Genomic DNA, 18,196 nt, shown 5'->3' with positions numbered 1-18,196 from the left:
CTGTGCTGGGATCCCCCTCGCTGTCTTACTGCTTAGGATTCCCTGAGGCCCAGTAGGCAAAAAACGGAGCACGGGGGGAGGGGGGGTACTAAAAAAAAAGGCAAGCCTACCCAGTCACATGACCATGCCCAACTAGTCGTGCCCAACTACCACACACCCACAGAACCAGTAGTAAAAATATTTGCATCCCACCGCTGGTCAAGACCTATCCCTAACATCCCTTCTGTCGCACATTGCATAGAATAATGCTGCTGAATTTCAGAGGAGCAAATTCTATTAACAGCCCCCCAATATTCATAGCTGTTCATCATCCAGCAAGTAGCTAGCCTTCTCTCACTAGATATTGAGATTTTTAAAAGGCCATTTTTCAATATTTTAATTTGCATTCCTGCTCTGAGCAGGAGGTTAGATTCCGATCTGTGTCCCTTCTGAACTGTGTTTCATATCTATATTAAAGTACAATAGAACCTCTGATCATGACCATAATTCATTCCATAACTTTGGTTGCAACCCAATTTGGTCATGACCCGAATCTAATTTTGGAAATTTGGTGCTTACAAAAAAAATGGCACAGAAGGGGAAATCGGCCGTGGAAAAAAACATATTTTTGTGTGTGGATTTTTTGATTGGAACCTGATTTGGTCATGGTCAGAAGCATCTGTGACCAGAGGTTCTACTGTATAGATACAGTGCCATTGAGCACAAAAATAGAAAAACCCTTCATCTCTTGAGTGTAGTTTTTCCAGAGCTCGCTGACAGACCACAGTTGGAGATATAAAAAAGATTGGACTACCTTCAGGCCCAGGAGTCAAATTTTGGAAGGACAGCCCTCTATACCATCAGATAGAGCTATATTTCCAAACAGATTGGTATTATTTCCAATTACTGGCAATAATTATTTAGATGCCTAAACTTGAAATCTAAATGTACAGCAAACATTATTCACAGTTGTTTATGTCCTTAGAATCCTTTCACATTTGTTCTTTCAATTGTTGTCTTAAAACACCATGTTTTTTTGGAAGTCACTTATTCTGGCTGTTGATGATAAGAATGAAGCTCCATCTTAATATCTCTCTTTTGCTAACTTGATTTATGGCCAGGGAGTCTTTTACACAAACAACTATTCCTGTTATGTGGAGTAAGAAGAGAGTAGTGGAAATCAGGAAAGGTAACATCTGAGCAGATGAGAAAGCAAACCTAACTTCAATAGGGTGTGTTTGTGTTTGTGTGTGTGTGTGTGTGTGTGTTTGTGTGTGTGTGTGTGAGAGAGAGAGAGAGAGAGAGACAGAGACAGAGACAGAGACAGAGACAGAGAGATATCTGCTTTCTGTTAGCTGGTGGGATTCAAAAATTTTTACTACCGGTTCTGTGGGCGTGGCTTGGGGTGTGTGACATGGCTTGGTGGACATGGCTTGTGGGCGTGGCAGGGGAAGGATACTGTAAAACCTCCGTTCCCTTCCAACTCCAGGGGAAGGTTACCGAAAAATCCTCATTCCTCCCCACTCATGGGGGAAAATATTGTAAAATCCCCATTCCCTCCCCACCCCACTAACTTGCTTTCCAGCTCTGTTCTCCAGTGCAGGGTGGCAAAAGAAGACCCAGCCAATCAGCTGGGACTTGGGAGGCGGAGAATAGATAGAGGCAGGGCCAGTCAGAGGGGATATTGGCCAGTTCCCCGAACTACTCAAAATTTCTGCAATGTATCATGCAATGGACCCTTAGTCAATTCTCACTCTTGGATCTGGTGCCATTTCAAATACCCTTCAGTAGGAAATATCAAAAAGGGCAACTTTGCATTTATATCTTTCTGTTGAGTAACTTGAGTATTGCCACCATAACTGAGTCCATTTTCTTCTCCTGTTATCTTTCCTTCCACCTTTTCTCTTTCTCTAAGGCTTTGCATAATGTTTCTAAAGTAGAGGGAGCCTACCAAACTGGCTGAGACAAGTTGTCTCATTCCGTTTCCTTTTTCCAGATTTTTTTTTTTTGCTAGACAGAATACTCATTCTGGCCACCAATCCTCACCACAATATCACCTCCACTCCCTCAGAGATATGTAATTCTCCATGAATCCTTACCAAAAACTCAGATAGGGCAGTGTTTCTCAAGTTTGACAACTTTAAAACGTGTTGGCTTTAACCGTCAGGTAGCTGGGGAATTCTGGGAGTTGAAGTCCACACCGGTCAAGGTTGAGGAACACGGAAGTAAGGTAATATCATAAGAACTGATTCTTTAAATAAATAATTATCATAGCATAACCATTTCAATCCCTTTCGATAGCCAAAAGTCAGGTGAGATGTGCCAATCATTTTTTTAAACCACGTAAAAAATATAACTGCCAGGGGTGGATAAAGAGGATCAGAATATTTCTCAGAAGTGCATTGATGTACCTGAAATTGCTTCCAAGCCACATCAAAACAAATATGTATATACCTTTATTAAATGGTCTTCAATAGTCTTTATTTGATACTGAATCTGCTGGACATGATGGTTCAGCTAAAAGATTTGGATTCCTCCAATGTCATCACTTTTAGCTCTAGAAGGAACTAAGTAGGCATGAATTTTGCTTTCCCCTTCAGGCTCTTAATTGCTAGTGCTTCTATTTTCTGAGATGGCAGCTTCTACGACCTATAAAGATAGAAGGATGCTGAATACTGAATTCAGAAATGAACAAATGCAATCTTTTGCCCAGAGCACAGGGCAATAGTCCCATGACAAGTGCTCTGTCAATGCTGAATACCTAAAGGCAGATGGCAGATACATTTGATACACTGCAGAGATGTTGCTGGGAGCTTTCACTTCATTATTCATAAGAGAAACTGAATATTATGACTTGATTTGGATTGAGACCAGTGGTGGGATTCAAATTGTTTTACTACCGGTTCTGTGGGCGTGGCGTGGTGGGCGTGGCAGGGGAAGGATACTGTAAAATCTCCAGTCAGAGATGGTATTTGCCGGTTCTCCGAACTACTCAAAATTTCCGCTACCGGTTCTCCAGAACTGGTCAGAACCTGCTAAATACCACCTCTGCCTCAATCCCACATCCAGTCTTGTTTCCTGTACCTTTTAAAGTGAGAAAAAGAGAAATACAAACGCATCATCAGAACTGAGAAAAGGATTATACCAGAGCATCATGATTAACAAACAAAAGGGAGCTGGTTCTGCATAAGAGTGTAAATCACTTACATATCAATGAAGCTACAATTATTTTGAGTGTTGGCGGATGATTCCTGTTAAGAAGGCGCAGCAGATTATCCAAAGTGTCAATTATTAACTCTTCAGAATTATACCATGTGAATATCATTGACTGAGTTTCTGGATAGAAATGAAATATCTCAAGGCGCAACCAATTTAAAATGAATAAATAAATAAAGCAAGCTTTTTGGGCAATGCCGAACTTAAATAATCCACCCATAGACTTAAGTTTCGCCTCCCAGACCAGAAGGAATTGCCAAGTAGTAGACAGTAGTCACAGAAATGATTTGCTGTAAAGGTTTGTTAACTAATTCTCGCGCCATTTAATTGTTTAGAATACTAGCAATAACAAAGAGAGATTGTGCCAGGTTGGATTTGTTTGAATTAAATTGTCTTTGAAATGAAAACCCTTGCTTATCAAACAATCAGAATAGAGGGAAGAAAGGAACCTTGGAGGTCTTCTAATCCAACCCCCTGCTCAGGCAGGAGACTCTATACCAGCGGTGACTAACCTTTTTGAGCTCCTGTGCCAAAAAATGCGTGCATGACAGTGCGCACACACTTGCGTGCCAGCACCCAGAATGCAATGTGCGCCCCCCCCATGCCCCTGCACATGCGCAATCCTCTCTCCACCCCCTTACCTGCACTGCACCTCACAGCTGATTTGAGGCTTTTTCGGCCTCCCAGAGGCTTGGAAAAAGCCTCTGCCAGGCTTTTCAGGATGAATTATAGGCCCATTTCATCACTTCCAGTATAACAGGAAGTGACAAAACGGACCACTAATTCGTCCTGAAAAGCCTTGCAGAGGCTTTTTCCAAGCCTCTGGGAGGCCGAAAAAGGCTTCAAACCAACCGGAAAAAAAATCAGCTGTGAGGCGCGCGCATGTGCGGGGGCAGGGGGAGGGGGGCAGCACATTGCATTCTGGGTGCTGGCACGCAAGTGTGTGCGCACTTTACCTGCGGCTCGCATGCCAGCACAAGTGGTTCTGCGTGCCACTTGTGGCACGTGTGCCATAGGTTCGCCATCACGGCCCTATACCATTTCAGATAAGTGGCTGTACAGTCTTTTCTTTAAAACTTCCAATTTTTATTACATCCATCAACTTTTGCTAAAAACATGAAACAAGATAGCATATTATATAGTTGATTCAGACTTTCCAAATTGTGCTTCATCTTGATGTGTTAATTTATCTCTGAAGTACTGTTAAAACTGCTTTTTAAGTAATTTTGAAAAATTAGGATTATCAGATTGAATTGCAAAAATTTGGATGACCACTAGATGGCAGAAAAGAATTAAAAGGATAGTTGCTATTAATTCTCTTATCCAGGAACCACTGGAAATGTTGATTTGATAGTCTTATAAACAGATACTCAAATGTCTTGACAAAACATCCTAAACAAATGCTAATATAAATATATGTGACATTTGTCTGCTTTCAATCAGGAACTCATCAAAATGTAACAACCCCAATTAATTATGTAGTACTTCTACAGCTGTTACTCTAGTACATGCTAATGGCTTACATTAAGATTAAGTTTCCAGTATTTGAAGGAATGTTTCGAAGAATCCTTTGCTAATACTTTAGTAGTACTTCTAACTCCCTTCTACCATATTAGCATATAATATTCCTGCCAGGAACCAAGTTGTAAAATTGATTTTGGGCTAAATTAGATAATTTGGTTCCAGACAGGCATCTTAACTATCTAGTACCAGCATTATATCAAGGTAGTATAATGCAATCTAATCTAATCTAAAGTTAGATGGAAAAGGTTCACTTACAGATGACATTACAATGAATAAGGGAGTGAGACAAAGCTGCATCCTGGGCCCTATATTATTTAACATTTCAATGATCTGGAGACCACAATACTTCAGGTGGAGGGTCATTGTCCATCATTAGTTAGAAGGAAATTTTGTGTCTTGTTACATGTGGATGATGCTTTCGTTTTTCATGCACTAGACTGAGCTTGAATCACTTATTTGAGGCACTAGTTAAATATTGCCAAGAAAATCAATTACAAATCAACTATGATAAAAATAAGACTTTGGTTTTAATGGAAATTTAATAACAAGAAGCAGTAGGACACTAAAAGAACAACAAAAACAACCACAGAATACTTGCTATACATAAGTATATTTGAATAGCAATACTTTTTGGACAATGGACCCTTAGTCAATTCACACTCTTGGATCTGGTGCCATTTCAAACACCCTTCAGTAGGAAATCTCAAAAAGGGCAACTTTGCATTTATATGTTTCTGTTGAGTAACTTGAGTATTGCCACCATAACTGAGTCCATTTTCTTCTCCTGTTCTCTTTCCTTCCACCTTTTCTCTTTCTCTAGAGAGCTAAGGCTTTGCATAATGTTTCTGAAGTACAGGGAGCCTACCAAACTGGCTGAAACAAGTTGTCTCATTCCGCTTCCTTTTTCCAGAAAAAAAAAATTGCTAGACAGAATACTCATTCTGGCCACCAATCCTCACCACAACATCACCTCCACTCCCTCTCACTTCTGATTGAGACTCATGATTTGGTTTTCTGGCAGGTGAATGAAATGTATGAAGACCAACCTTAGGGAACCTCTTTTAGAGTTCTAGAGATTCAGCTGCTGGGTCTTTCTTCATGGGAAAGGATAACACATAGAGTAGGGTTACCGAAAATGCTTAGCATAACCAATATCTAGTACCTCGCTCAATAATAGTAACTGTGAGGGGGATCTTGGAGTCCTAGTGATCAATCACTTAAATATGAGCCAGCAGTGTGGTTGCAGCTGCCAAAAAAGCCAATACAGTTCTAGGCTGCATAAACAGAGAGATAGAATTAAGATCACGTGAAGTGTTAATGCTACTTTATAACACCTTGGTAAGGCCACACTTGGAATAGTGCATCCAGTTTTGGTCACCACAATGTAAAAAAAAGATGCTGAGATTTTAGAAAGAGTTCAGAGAACAGCAACAAAGATGGCTAGGGGACTAGAGGCTAAAACATACAAAGAACAGTTGCTGGAATTGGGTATGTCTAGTCTGATGAAAAGAAGGAGTGACATGATAGCAGTGTTTCAATATCTCAAGGGTTGCCACAAAGAGGAGGTAGTCAAGCTATTCTCCAAAGCACCTGAGGGCAGAGCAAGAAGCAATGGATGGAAACTAATCAAGGACAGAAGCAACCTAGAACTAAGGAGCAATTTCTTGACAGTTAGAACAATTAATCAGTGGAACAACTTGCCACCGGAAATTGTAAATGCTCCAACATTGGAAGTTTTTAAGAAGGAATTGGATAACCATTTGTCTGAAATGGTATAGGGGGTTGGACTAGAAGACCTCCAAGGTCCCTTCCAACTCTGTTATTCTATTTTTCTCTTTTTCTATTTCATGGGACAGGTTAAAAATAGGTTGATGGTGACAAATTTAAAAGTAAGGAAGTCAAAAGTAAGAAAGTGAATGGTCCTTTTTTCCCTCAGTCCATCTAAGGCTATAACTAAATACAGAATATCAGAATATCAGCAACCCTTTGCTTTGATTAATTTCTGGCTTGATGAAAAGTTTGAAAGAAACCCAAACGTTTACATACTGTTTGCCTACGAGAGGTGTTTTTCTAATATCTATTTTGAAATTATAATAGTGCTATATAGGTACTTTAATGGAATGGGGCACCTCACCACGGCCAATTCTCCACAGGGATTGTGAGAGTGCTCATTTGCACTCCAGACAGTTGTTCCTCATGAAGCACTGCAGGAATGGAGGTTTTTATAATTGGCTCATGAATAGAGTGCTTGGAGTCAAATGATTTCAACCAAACTTACAACTGTAACGCTATAAAGAGAGCTTTATTGGGCCTCAGGATAAATTTCTACTTGGTGAATTATCATATTTTCTGGATTCAAAGGAATATAGAAGAAAAAAATTATAAAACTTTTATAAAAGATAAAATTTTATAAACACTTTCTAGCAAAATACCGGAATCAATTTTTCATCCAGAAAATTTTAAAAGTGAACATGCCAGAGATTTTTCTTTTGGGTTTCATGGACAAACAGAAACAAATGGAAACATTTTATGGAACATTGCTTTTATATGTGATATGATTCTTATATGCACAAAGGTGGAAGGATCTTTAAATGAAAAAAGAAATGGATGGTGAAACTGATGGAATTGGTGGAGATGGCGAAATTGACAGGTTGATTAAATAAAAGACTGAATAACTTTGTACTTTATACTGAATAACCATTTTGGATTTTTTGTGTGTATGAGAAACTGAAAGAAATGAAATGTTGATTTTGGGATTTGATGCTTAGAAGTACATGGGATTATGGAAATAATGTAGACAAATGTTAACCTTAGAGTAATAGTTTGATGTGTTTTTTATTGATATCTGTGTCAAAGAAAGTTGGAAGGCATTCTTTGTCTATTTTCTTTATTTTTCCTTTTCTTTTTCTTTCTCCAATCTTTTATTTCTTGTCCGTTTATCTTTTACTTTTGTTTTTGGAAACCAATAATGTTTTTAAAAGAAAAACTCAGGAAAACATTGATGTAGATTCTCTGAGGAATGGAAAGTCACAAGACAGAACTTGCTTTTTTAAAAACATTCTTCTGGTGCTATTCTAAATTGACAAGATGTGAAATAATCATCAGACATGTGTCCTTATAAATTAAGTCCTGCTGGAGAAACGTCTCAAATACATGTTTAGATATATTTTAAAAAGTGTATCTTGGATGCAAACTGAATGTGTTATGAAGCTGAGAATGGAATATGCAGATCCAGAAGGCCTGGGAAGAGTTGCCAATTTCTGCACACTGAGGAATTTCCATGTAGGCAGAATTTTTTCTTCCAAAATTGCAAATAACAATACACTTCATTTAGTAAGGTGCTTAATTCCATGGTAGTTTTTCTCCTAGTCCATTTGGAATATGCCACATAAAAGGGTTTTAAAAATGTATACGGTGATGTACAATAAATAACAAATGAACTGATGCTAAATTCATTGAATTTGCTTCAACCTTACCATTACTCAGAAGTCATTTAGGTCTATTACATCCTCTGCGTTGCTGCCACTGCCATCAGCTATTTAGTGGATAATTCATCTGAGTGGTTGTGGGCACATGCAAATCATAATGAAGTATCTATCCACATCAGTAAACCCAAACAAATGTTAGTGGGTTAAAAGAAGAACAGAAATCTGTCTCAACAAACTATCCCTGTATTCACTATTAAAAACTGCTTGTCACTACAGTGTTCTTGAGGAGGGGTCCCCAACCCCCAGTCTGTGGATTGACCCTGATCTGTGGTATGCCAGAAACTGGGCCACAAAAACAAGCAAAGTGTCAACTCATAAAACATTTTGTATACATGTTTTATAGTTGACAACAGAAAGAAGGGGGGGGGAGTTTCAAAGAAGCAGGCAACAGTGTGGAATCAAAAGTACATTCTATTCATATCTTCTTCAAAAACTGATTCGATGGCTGAATCTAATTGGAGAGCATGATTGATGACTCTTGGCTATGGATGTTTTTCATTGGATGATACACCCAGAGGGCTGGGGGGGAAAGCAGGATCAAGGGTGACAATGAATTACGTATCTCAGAGTTGGCTCCACCCAGGTTACTGCTGGATGTAGAATGGTAGCTCCAAATAAATCCTCTTTAGTTTTGGGAGTGTGGCTCAAGGCTCATGATTTAATTGGAGTAACTACTGGAACCCTGACACAAAGCCCCATCCATGGAATGCAGGCAGCATGTGAATCCATGCACCCACCAGTCCACAAAAAAAATCTTTCTCCCTGATGCCCAAAAATTTGAGGACCATTCTTCTAGAGCCACAAACTTATATTAAAAAATGAAACATTTCTCCAACACGTAGTCTTAGAAAAAGCACTTTAAAAGAAGAAGTACTTTTCTCTTGTCTATCACATGTATTAATTTATATAATTGTAGCAGTTTTGTTATCTTTTGGAGAAGAGCTACAGAGATACCGCCTGCCCCTTCCAGTTCTCTTCCTAAGATCAGGACTGTTGCAGTCTTGCACAGGTGAATCTCTTTGTAGAGAAAATGGGTGAAAGAGGATTGTCCCCCACCCCAAGGTGAAATGATTTGAGTACAGTGTTCCTTTGGGAGCAACTTAGCGTTAACTACATTTGTGTACAACTTTATGAGGGGAATGCTAAGATTCTAACATGAGGAGTGCCGCACGTGCTTGATTTTATTAAATTGTGGCTTGATGTTATGGAATGGGTCAATGAGGAATAAAGTATGACCTGGATTGGTATGGAAGTAGCCACTGGCAGTGGAAAATGTAGTGAGAAACAAACAAAGGTTAAGATAGTACCCGCATCTTGTGATAGAAGCCCTTTCCTTTAAAAAAAAAAAAAAAGCACATATCACAATTGCAATACGTGATCACACCCACCATCTTGATTGTTCTTACATTTGCCATGGACACCCATCTGCATTTATTTATTATACTTAGCAACTGCCCATCTCCCATCTGCCATGTCATATAAATTTGTCTTTGAGCCAAAATTGCTACCAAAATTTAGTATCCATATTGAAGGAAAACAATGGGGTAATAACTTGCACTTTCCATGTATCTTTTATTTCAAAATTATACAGATAAAAATATTCTTATAGGGGAAGGGTGCTTATGTTCCCCTCGTGGGCAGTGCTGGAGAAGTGTTTGACCCTTCAGAAGGAAACTAAGAAGCAATTTTAAAAACAGCCCTGCCCTTCATTCAAAAGAGCTCTTTAAGAATCAAGAAACTCCATCGTGATGGTTGAAGAACGGGTAAAATATGAATGTCAAGTGACACTCCAGTTATTAAATGGTAACAACCAAATTACAAAAGTTAATCAATGCAGAGAAAGAGATCTAAGATGGGTATACAAACAGGGGAAGGATGGGATTTTCATAGAGAAAAGGCTTTCTGAGCCAAAATATATAGCTGGGGTGAAAGTGTTACACGTATAGGCAGTGACTTCTGAGTAATTCTTCCCCTGTGAAGAAGAGAAGAGACAAAATAATCTCCTTTATCATATCTGCTCCTCTTACCATATTATTCACTTATCAGAGAATATCTGATAAGTGAAATAGCACTCTTGGCTCTCCTATAATTCTCCCTTCACTATATCACAGATAGTAGTTGATCACATCTAGAATGGATATTATGTTCACACATAATTTTAACCAAATCAGTTAAACTAATTTAGTACCTGCAGTCACACAACATATTAAGCTAAATTAATTCTGATTTATTTTAGGAATAGTTAGCATGCAATGTGACTCCAGCCTTTTAAGTTAATTTATATTTCAGTGAACTGTATTGATCTCAAAACTGGGTCAGTTTACTAAGCAAGTTAAGCATGGAATGTCACCTCAGTCAATGCACTTTATCTTTTCTCACAAATATTTTAGTACAGTACATGAATCCATAAATCTAAAAGCAGTTGCTTACATTTTTCAAAAAGAATTTTTAAAAAGGAAAACATTATTAGCAAAGCCATCCTAAGTTTTCATATGAAAGTGCGATTGGCAACCAGATTTGTCCTAATTATAATATTTTGCCACCAAAACCCTTTTTCCTGAAATAATATCCAAGTAAATTGTTGTTGTTAGTTGCAAAGTCATGTCTGACCCATTGCGACTCCATGAACAACGTTCTTCCAGGTCTTCCTTCCATCCCCCAGAGTCCATTTAAGCTCACGTCAACTGCTTCAGTGACTCCATCCAGCCACCTCATTCTCTGCCAACCCTTTCTTCTTTTACCCTCAATCATTCCCAGCATTAGGTCTTCTCCAGTGACTCCTTCCTTCTCATTAGTCCAAAGTATTTGAGTTTCATCTTCAGGATCTGGCCTTCTAAAGAGCAGTCAAAGTTGATCTCCTCTAGAACTGACCAGTTTGATTGCCTTGCAGTCCAAGGGACTCCCAGTAACTTATTTCATTCCTTCTTTTGATTAGTTGCATAATGCTTTTAATTTCCAAGTTCCTACCAGTCCACAGCATATCATTATTGTTCAGCATTACAAATATTGAAACCTACAGCTCTTAGCTGTCAGTTAAAATATGTTACAGAGCTGTTTGAAATGGCAGTATTAGATTTTTAATGTCATACTGTATTGATAAACATCTGTTGTAATAAGCTATGACACTGTAGGGTATACATGAAACAACCCTGAAAATAGAAAGTTATGAATGTGAGGCACCATGGATAAAATCTGGACAAGGAAGGTGGGAAGAAAAAGAGAAGTTAAATGCTGCAAAATTCATTAATGCCAACTTTTTAAATAATGTAATTAAATGCGGGGAAATGATAGCTGTATTTATAATGAAAGGAAGGGATGTTATGATTTATTTTAAGGACATGGCCATCTTCTTTGTGGGTGCATTAAGCCTCTGACTGAGAATGACATGTATGAGACTTTCCAGCCAACTGATCAAATCAGTTGATTACAAAAAGCATAAACCCACTAGGACTTTGTTTATATAATGCAACTGTTAAGTAAGTCTCTTGGCTTTCAGGCTAAGTATTTAACACCCACAATTTAGGAATACATAATCACTGATGTCCCAGTCAAAAGAGGATGCTTCTTTTTAGTATATTCTCATGTGCCACAGAGGAAGGTGGCATTTCCATGTGTGCAATTTGTGTGTGTTTTATAAAATGGAAAATAACAGTACATAGAGGCCCAATTGGGGCTAGTGCCACTCCAGACAGAGAGAAAGGATGCACAGATATTTATCCCTTTCTGACGTTCATCGCATCCAGCTTCTTGTATGTCCATGGAGGGGGTAAATTAAAATGTAGTTTGACACCAAAGTTGCCCAGAACAAAGCTATTCTATGCTTTCTTTCCATTTCAGAAGCTGGATAGAAAAATTAATCTGCCACCAATGCTCTTGTATCACAAAGCTGAGCAGAAGAGGGCATCAATTAAAGAGGTGTGTCAGGCCAGGCCAGAGTTTTAAGTAATTCTCCCTTGTATCATTCACCAGCCTCTTTGATTTGGTTAATAAAAAATTACTTATTTTGATTCCCTTGAAAAATATTAAAAAGACTTTGAAAGCATAAAATGATTGTGGTATTTTGTACTATATTATAAACAGATTTTGTTCACCCTTATGAAACCTCTCCAAAATAAGTTCCTTATCACTTAACTCACTTACATTTTTGTTCTAGTTAATAAATATTATGTTTGTCTGCAATTATTGACTAGCGAATTAAGAGGGTGCCTCTTATCTTAATTTGTAGCTTATTAGACTCTAAATCACACCCAGAACCATTGTCAAGTTTAATATATTTGCACATCTCAACTGAGGTGGCAATCAGTAAAGTGCCACCCACCATAACCAGTTTGTTGTTGAAAATATGATTTTCTGCTGTAGCTATACTACAGTCTGAGATGAAGAAGTTTATTTATTTATTTAGAAAATCTGTATGCTGCTCATTTGTATTTCTCTGGAATAATCAAAAGTACTTATCATGCTTTCCCACCAATATTTGTTTTTCACTTGGGATGGGGGAAGATTATTTACATTGCAAAAAGCAATATGGTGACAGAAAAAACTACTCTGCCTAACATTTCAAGCTAATTTTGAATCTCCCTAACACACACACACACACACACACACACACACACACAGAATAAGATTTAGAATTTCAGTGCAATCGAATATCACATAAGACAAAATTGCAATTAACTTGTGAAATTTGATGGAGTTAGCCCATAAGCTATAAAAATGCAGCTTCTATACAGGTAGCAGAGTATCAGATGACCTAGAGATTCTCAAACTTTTTAAAAAAGGTAATAAATGGTTTTGTGATCCCTCTCATGCATAAAACTGAAAAAGAAATAAATTGCTATGATTGGTGGATATGTGACAGGGGGCTGTTTTAGCCATTTGTCTAAATTGATCCCAGGCTCAGTCCCTGCTTCACCTGAGCCATTGCTGCTGGTTTATCTAGGGATTAGGTTTTCTATACTTTGCCTCCACAAACTAATCAACTTTGGAGGAAATATAAGGAAAACAAAGTACCTCACTCCACAATTTGCTTGTGATTCCCAGGGTTTGCATCTCACGTATGTTCCTTTGGTGACTGCTCTGCAGTTTCCTTTTTTTTACAGATATGGATGGCAGCAAATTAAGAAAGGTCCAATCACAAAGGAAGAACAATGGTGAATAAAAAGCAGTCAACCCGTCCAGCTTCTGTAGATGTCCAAACATACACAAACCCAACATACCAGTTCATTCAATTGTATCATGATTAGAAACCCCAACTTATAAGATAGCCCTAGAACACACAAAGAGAGTTGGGCATCTCATAGAGGAGAGTGAACATTCTATCAATTAATTTGTATTATGACTCCAGAAAATAAAAAGACCTAAGAATAGAAGAAGATGAAATTATGGTTTCATTCAATGTCACAACATACAGTAGATCCAGAACTAGTGGAAGAATCTATTGTAGTGGGTACTACACAACCTAACCAAATACACTGAAATTGAAATACCAGATTCATGGAAATCTTCAACCTTTGTCTCACTATCTACTTTCAGTTAAATCAACAATTCTACTACCAGAGGAACATCTGTGGGATCACTTTTCTCAGGATTCATAGCATTGTTTGACTATACAATGTCTAGAAGCTGCAGCACTTCTATACTTATAACCAAAAGAATAGATCCACTATTTAAATGACATCTTTGTCATGATAAAAAAAAACATGAGATACATCTTTAAAGAAATAACAATCATAAGGGAATGGAATGGAAGGAATAAATTACACCACCCTTTCAACCTCCCCCCAAGAAGAACTGTTTAAAACATTTTTTCAGATAAATATAAACATCACTGTAGCAATCTGGAAAAAAAAGTAACTCACCATCTGTACAACATCTTCCAGGAAAATGAATACACATAACTCACTATAGTTCAGAAACAACCAAAAGACTACTACAACCCACTCAGCATCACTAAAGTCCCCCAAAGCATCTTAAGCAAATCAAAAAAACAGTAGTCCAAGAAGGAAAAAAAATTAGGAGACATCTACAACAAATAATGCAAAGATTGCAACTGCCATCATGTAAATAGAAGACTAACAGACATTTACCACAAACATTTACCTACCAATCAGAAGACACAATGAACACTTCTTAATCTCAGAATGCATGGACAGACTCAACCATAGATTCAACTGGGAAACTACTTGCATTTAAACCAGTGGTGGTATTCTATTGGTTCGGCTCAGTTCAGCCGAACTGGTAGTAAAAAATGCTACCGGTTTGGCCAAACTGATAGTAAAAAAAATGTAATTAAAAAATAAAAAGTAACATTGAGTCAGCTTGAATGGTATCCAAACTTCTGAATTTGCCATATTTACTATTTTCTCATTTTGATGTTATGCTTAATTTCCCCCCATAAATAGAATGTGCTAAGTAACTGTTTATTTAGGCACTTGTTGTAACATACAATTTGATTGGACAGCTTAAAATTGGTCATTGAAGAGCTGTGCTGTATTTGTATTTACATTATAATGATGAATTCTATACTTTTTATCAACTTCTAGGCTATCTCAATCACCAAAGTAACTCTAGGTGACTATTTATTTATTAAAAACAGGTATATGGCTGCCCATCTCACTAAATGTGACTTTGGGCAGCATAAAACCAATGTCATAACTATTAAAATAAACTATTGAAATAAATAAAACAACATAAACAAAATAAATAAAACAGATTACAGGAGAGCATTCATCTAAATATATCCATTTAAACACAATACAATAGATGTATATTTTATGTATATGTATCTAGAAGATATTATCTTCTTATGCATCTTTTTTCTGAATACATGATTTTTTGGCAAATTGTTTTCTCTTATACCTTACATAAACACACATACACATTTTGCATGCATTTTTAACCTGAGAATTTTTAATACATATAGATCTAATGTTACAAGTTTCAGTTCATATTTGACTTGGGCAATATGATTTCTAAGAAAAAGATAAGGAAAAAGAATACCTTTTAAATGTTTAAGTTAAATGAGTTTTAGAAGAACAGCAAGCAGGCCTCTTCAGAGCTTGGTAAATATTAGTTGACAATATTTTTACGATTACCAAATGTATTATTATTGTTTGACTATCATAGAGCTTCCTTTAAACAATATAAATCCAACTCTGTTTATTATGGACAAGATTGCTGAACTCCAAGCATTCCTTTTCCTGCTCCAAGGGCTTGCTCACATCCTCCTCTCTCTCTCCTCTCTCTCTCTGGAAGAGAATTAAGCCCTATTCTCTCTTCTAATATGCCAGCTTGGAAGATGAGCAAGTGACTGAAACCAAAATGAACAAATTTCCTATTCCTTGTAGAAATGTGTTTTAGTGAAAGCCAAGGGAGTTCTATGTATGGTTTGATGCAGTCCAGACAGGTTGGACAATACTTTCTATCAACTCCAGACATTTCCACAATTCTAAATCCTTGAGAATGAAGGAGTATATTTTTGCATGGCATTAATAGAACTGCATTGCATTTATGAGAAGGCAGAGGGCAGATCTATAGATGCTACTTTGAGATATAAACGTTTAGAGTGGTAGGTAGGTAGGTAGGTAGGTAAGTAAGAAGAAAGGAAGGAAGGAAGGAAGGAAGGAAGGAAGGAAGGAAGGAAGGAAGGAAGGAAGGAAGGAAGGAAGGAAGGAAGGAAGGAAAAGAAATCTTTCTGAGGATTTCAGGAAAATCTGAAGACATGGACCAAATATTCATGAGTTCAGTTGCCTCATGAGTTTAATCAGATGTTCTGAATACTGTATCTCCAATATGGAGCTACTCTTCTCAGATATGATCCAGGCTATTGCAAATGGTAACAATGAGCAAGAAACATGCCAAACTTTTTGAGGTCTGAGAACCTTCCTCTGAAAAATTCTATGATTTTAAAAAAAAAATCTTCCTTGTCTTTCACCTTGATCTCCAACTATTCTTGATTATTAGAGTCCTTCCTGCTTAACTTAATCCTTGTTCCTGATAGGTCAATGCTCTTCCTTTTGCCTTTTGGGGAGCAGGAAACTCCATTAAAATGTTTTAGTATGCATTTCTAGTCTTGTCATTTTATAAATTCAGCTCAAGACTTAAAACTATTTGGTAACATTAAACCTCTGAGTCATAAGGTGTTTGGACCCTGCTGATTCACTCCTCTCCCTTCGTTCCTAGCAGTGGAGTGAAATTTAAAACTGATATATTATATTCCCAAAGCAACAAAAACTATTAGAGTACCTTGGAGATCTAACAGAAACTATTTTTTTGTAACATGAAGGTACAAGTGCATAGGCATAGAACTTTAGGACAGTGCCCTCTGCTAAAAGAATCCCAGTGGGGCATTAGTACTGCCGAAGCAGATTTTTTTTAATAAACATGCTTAAATAGAAATAATATAACCTAGTTATATTATTTTGCTATTTCCACTATCATCCATTTAGCTAAGTTTTAACCTATTATATTTTAAGAATATTTTTACTGAACAACAAAAATACCCTTCTGTCTTCAATTTAGCCATAGGTTTAATTTAGAACTGAAGAATATTATATTAAAGTATTATTAACAAATGTTTCTGTATCTGACCAGATCTTTCCCTTATAAAAATATCCAACATAGACCATGATTACTGTGCAAAAGAGCCAAAATCTCATTTCCCTTTTGAACAGTGTTCATCCAATCTGGTGTTATTTGCCCCTGAAGTGCCATTTGCAAACTCCTAGTTTTTCCATGAATGTGCAACCAACAAATATTGGGTTTCACCATGTGCCACAGCATGTATTGTTAGTGCTGTTACATTTAATTGGGGGAAAAAAAGTATCAATAAAAACTCAAGTTACAAAGAAATAAAACAAGTGTGGGGAAAAAACAAAGATATATACAAATATGGAATAAAATAGGATTGTGGTTTCTTGGTTGAGTAGTTGCTCTGCATATAAAAGATGCTATTTGATCAGCCAGTAAACAATGGGGAAAGAACGTGCCTGAAACACAATGGATACAGAGAAAAATTCCCAACTCGAGTAAAACTATATTGGCTATAACAGACAAATAATCAGCTAAATGTTCCTATAATTCTTTAGATTTGAAAAGGAAGGGCTGTGGTGCATTGGGACAGGGTGTTTGCATATGCATGTGTATGTCTTTGAGTTAATATTGACTCTTGGTTAATGCCTGGACAAGTCCCCATGATTTACTTGGCAAGATTTTGAAAGTGATTTGCCAATGTTTCTTTCTTAGGACATAGAGACATACATAGGACAAAGGAGAGGGTAACTGGCCCAAGGTCATTTTGCTGATTTACTGCCTAAGTTGCAGGTCACCATTTCTAGCTTGATGCCTTAACAATTTCACCAAACAGTCTCCTTTGGGAAAATTTTTGACCTAAACAAAACAGCTACCAGGTTCAATCCATGCATCTCTAAGCAAAGTTGAAAAAGAGAGGCTGTCATTATTAAGCTGAAAGAGCTAATGGACTAAATCAGTATTAGACAATTTGATTATTCTATTTATTGTTCAAGGTTACAGGATCACATTCTTGGAGGAAAGCATTCCTTGGAAGTGTTGTTGATGTAATGAATTCCACAAGAGTTGCTTACTAAGAAACAATATTATTTTTTGGATAAGAGCAAGAAGAGGCTGAGAAATTATGGAATTATGGAAGATACACTTCTTGATATTATTGAAGAAAGGGAAAAAGGCTCATTAAGCTAAGTAAGAAGATACCTGCTCACTGCAAAGCAGTCGTTGCATTGTTCCCTATGCTCCCAATTTGGTCATGACCTGAACCTAATTTTGGAAATGTGGTGCTTACAAAAAAATTGGCATGGAAGGGGAATTGACCGCAAAAAAAAATGTGAATTTTTTGGTTGGAACCTGATTTGGTCATGGTCAGAAGCATTCATGACCAGAGGTTCTACTGTATATGACAGTTTTCAGTGCATTAACATGCATAGGATTGGATTTTATGTTATTCGAATAGTGAT

This window comes from Notechis scutatus, chromosome 1 (assembly GCF_049901735.1).
Source record: "Notechis scutatus isolate UNSWTSFEM ecotype Mainland chromosome 1, rNotScu1.2, whole genome shotgun sequence".
Taxonomy (NCBI): Eukaryota; Metazoa; Chordata; class Lepidosauria; order Squamata; family Elapidae; genus Notechis; species Notechis scutatus.
This window is presented reverse-complemented; position numbering follows the sequence as displayed.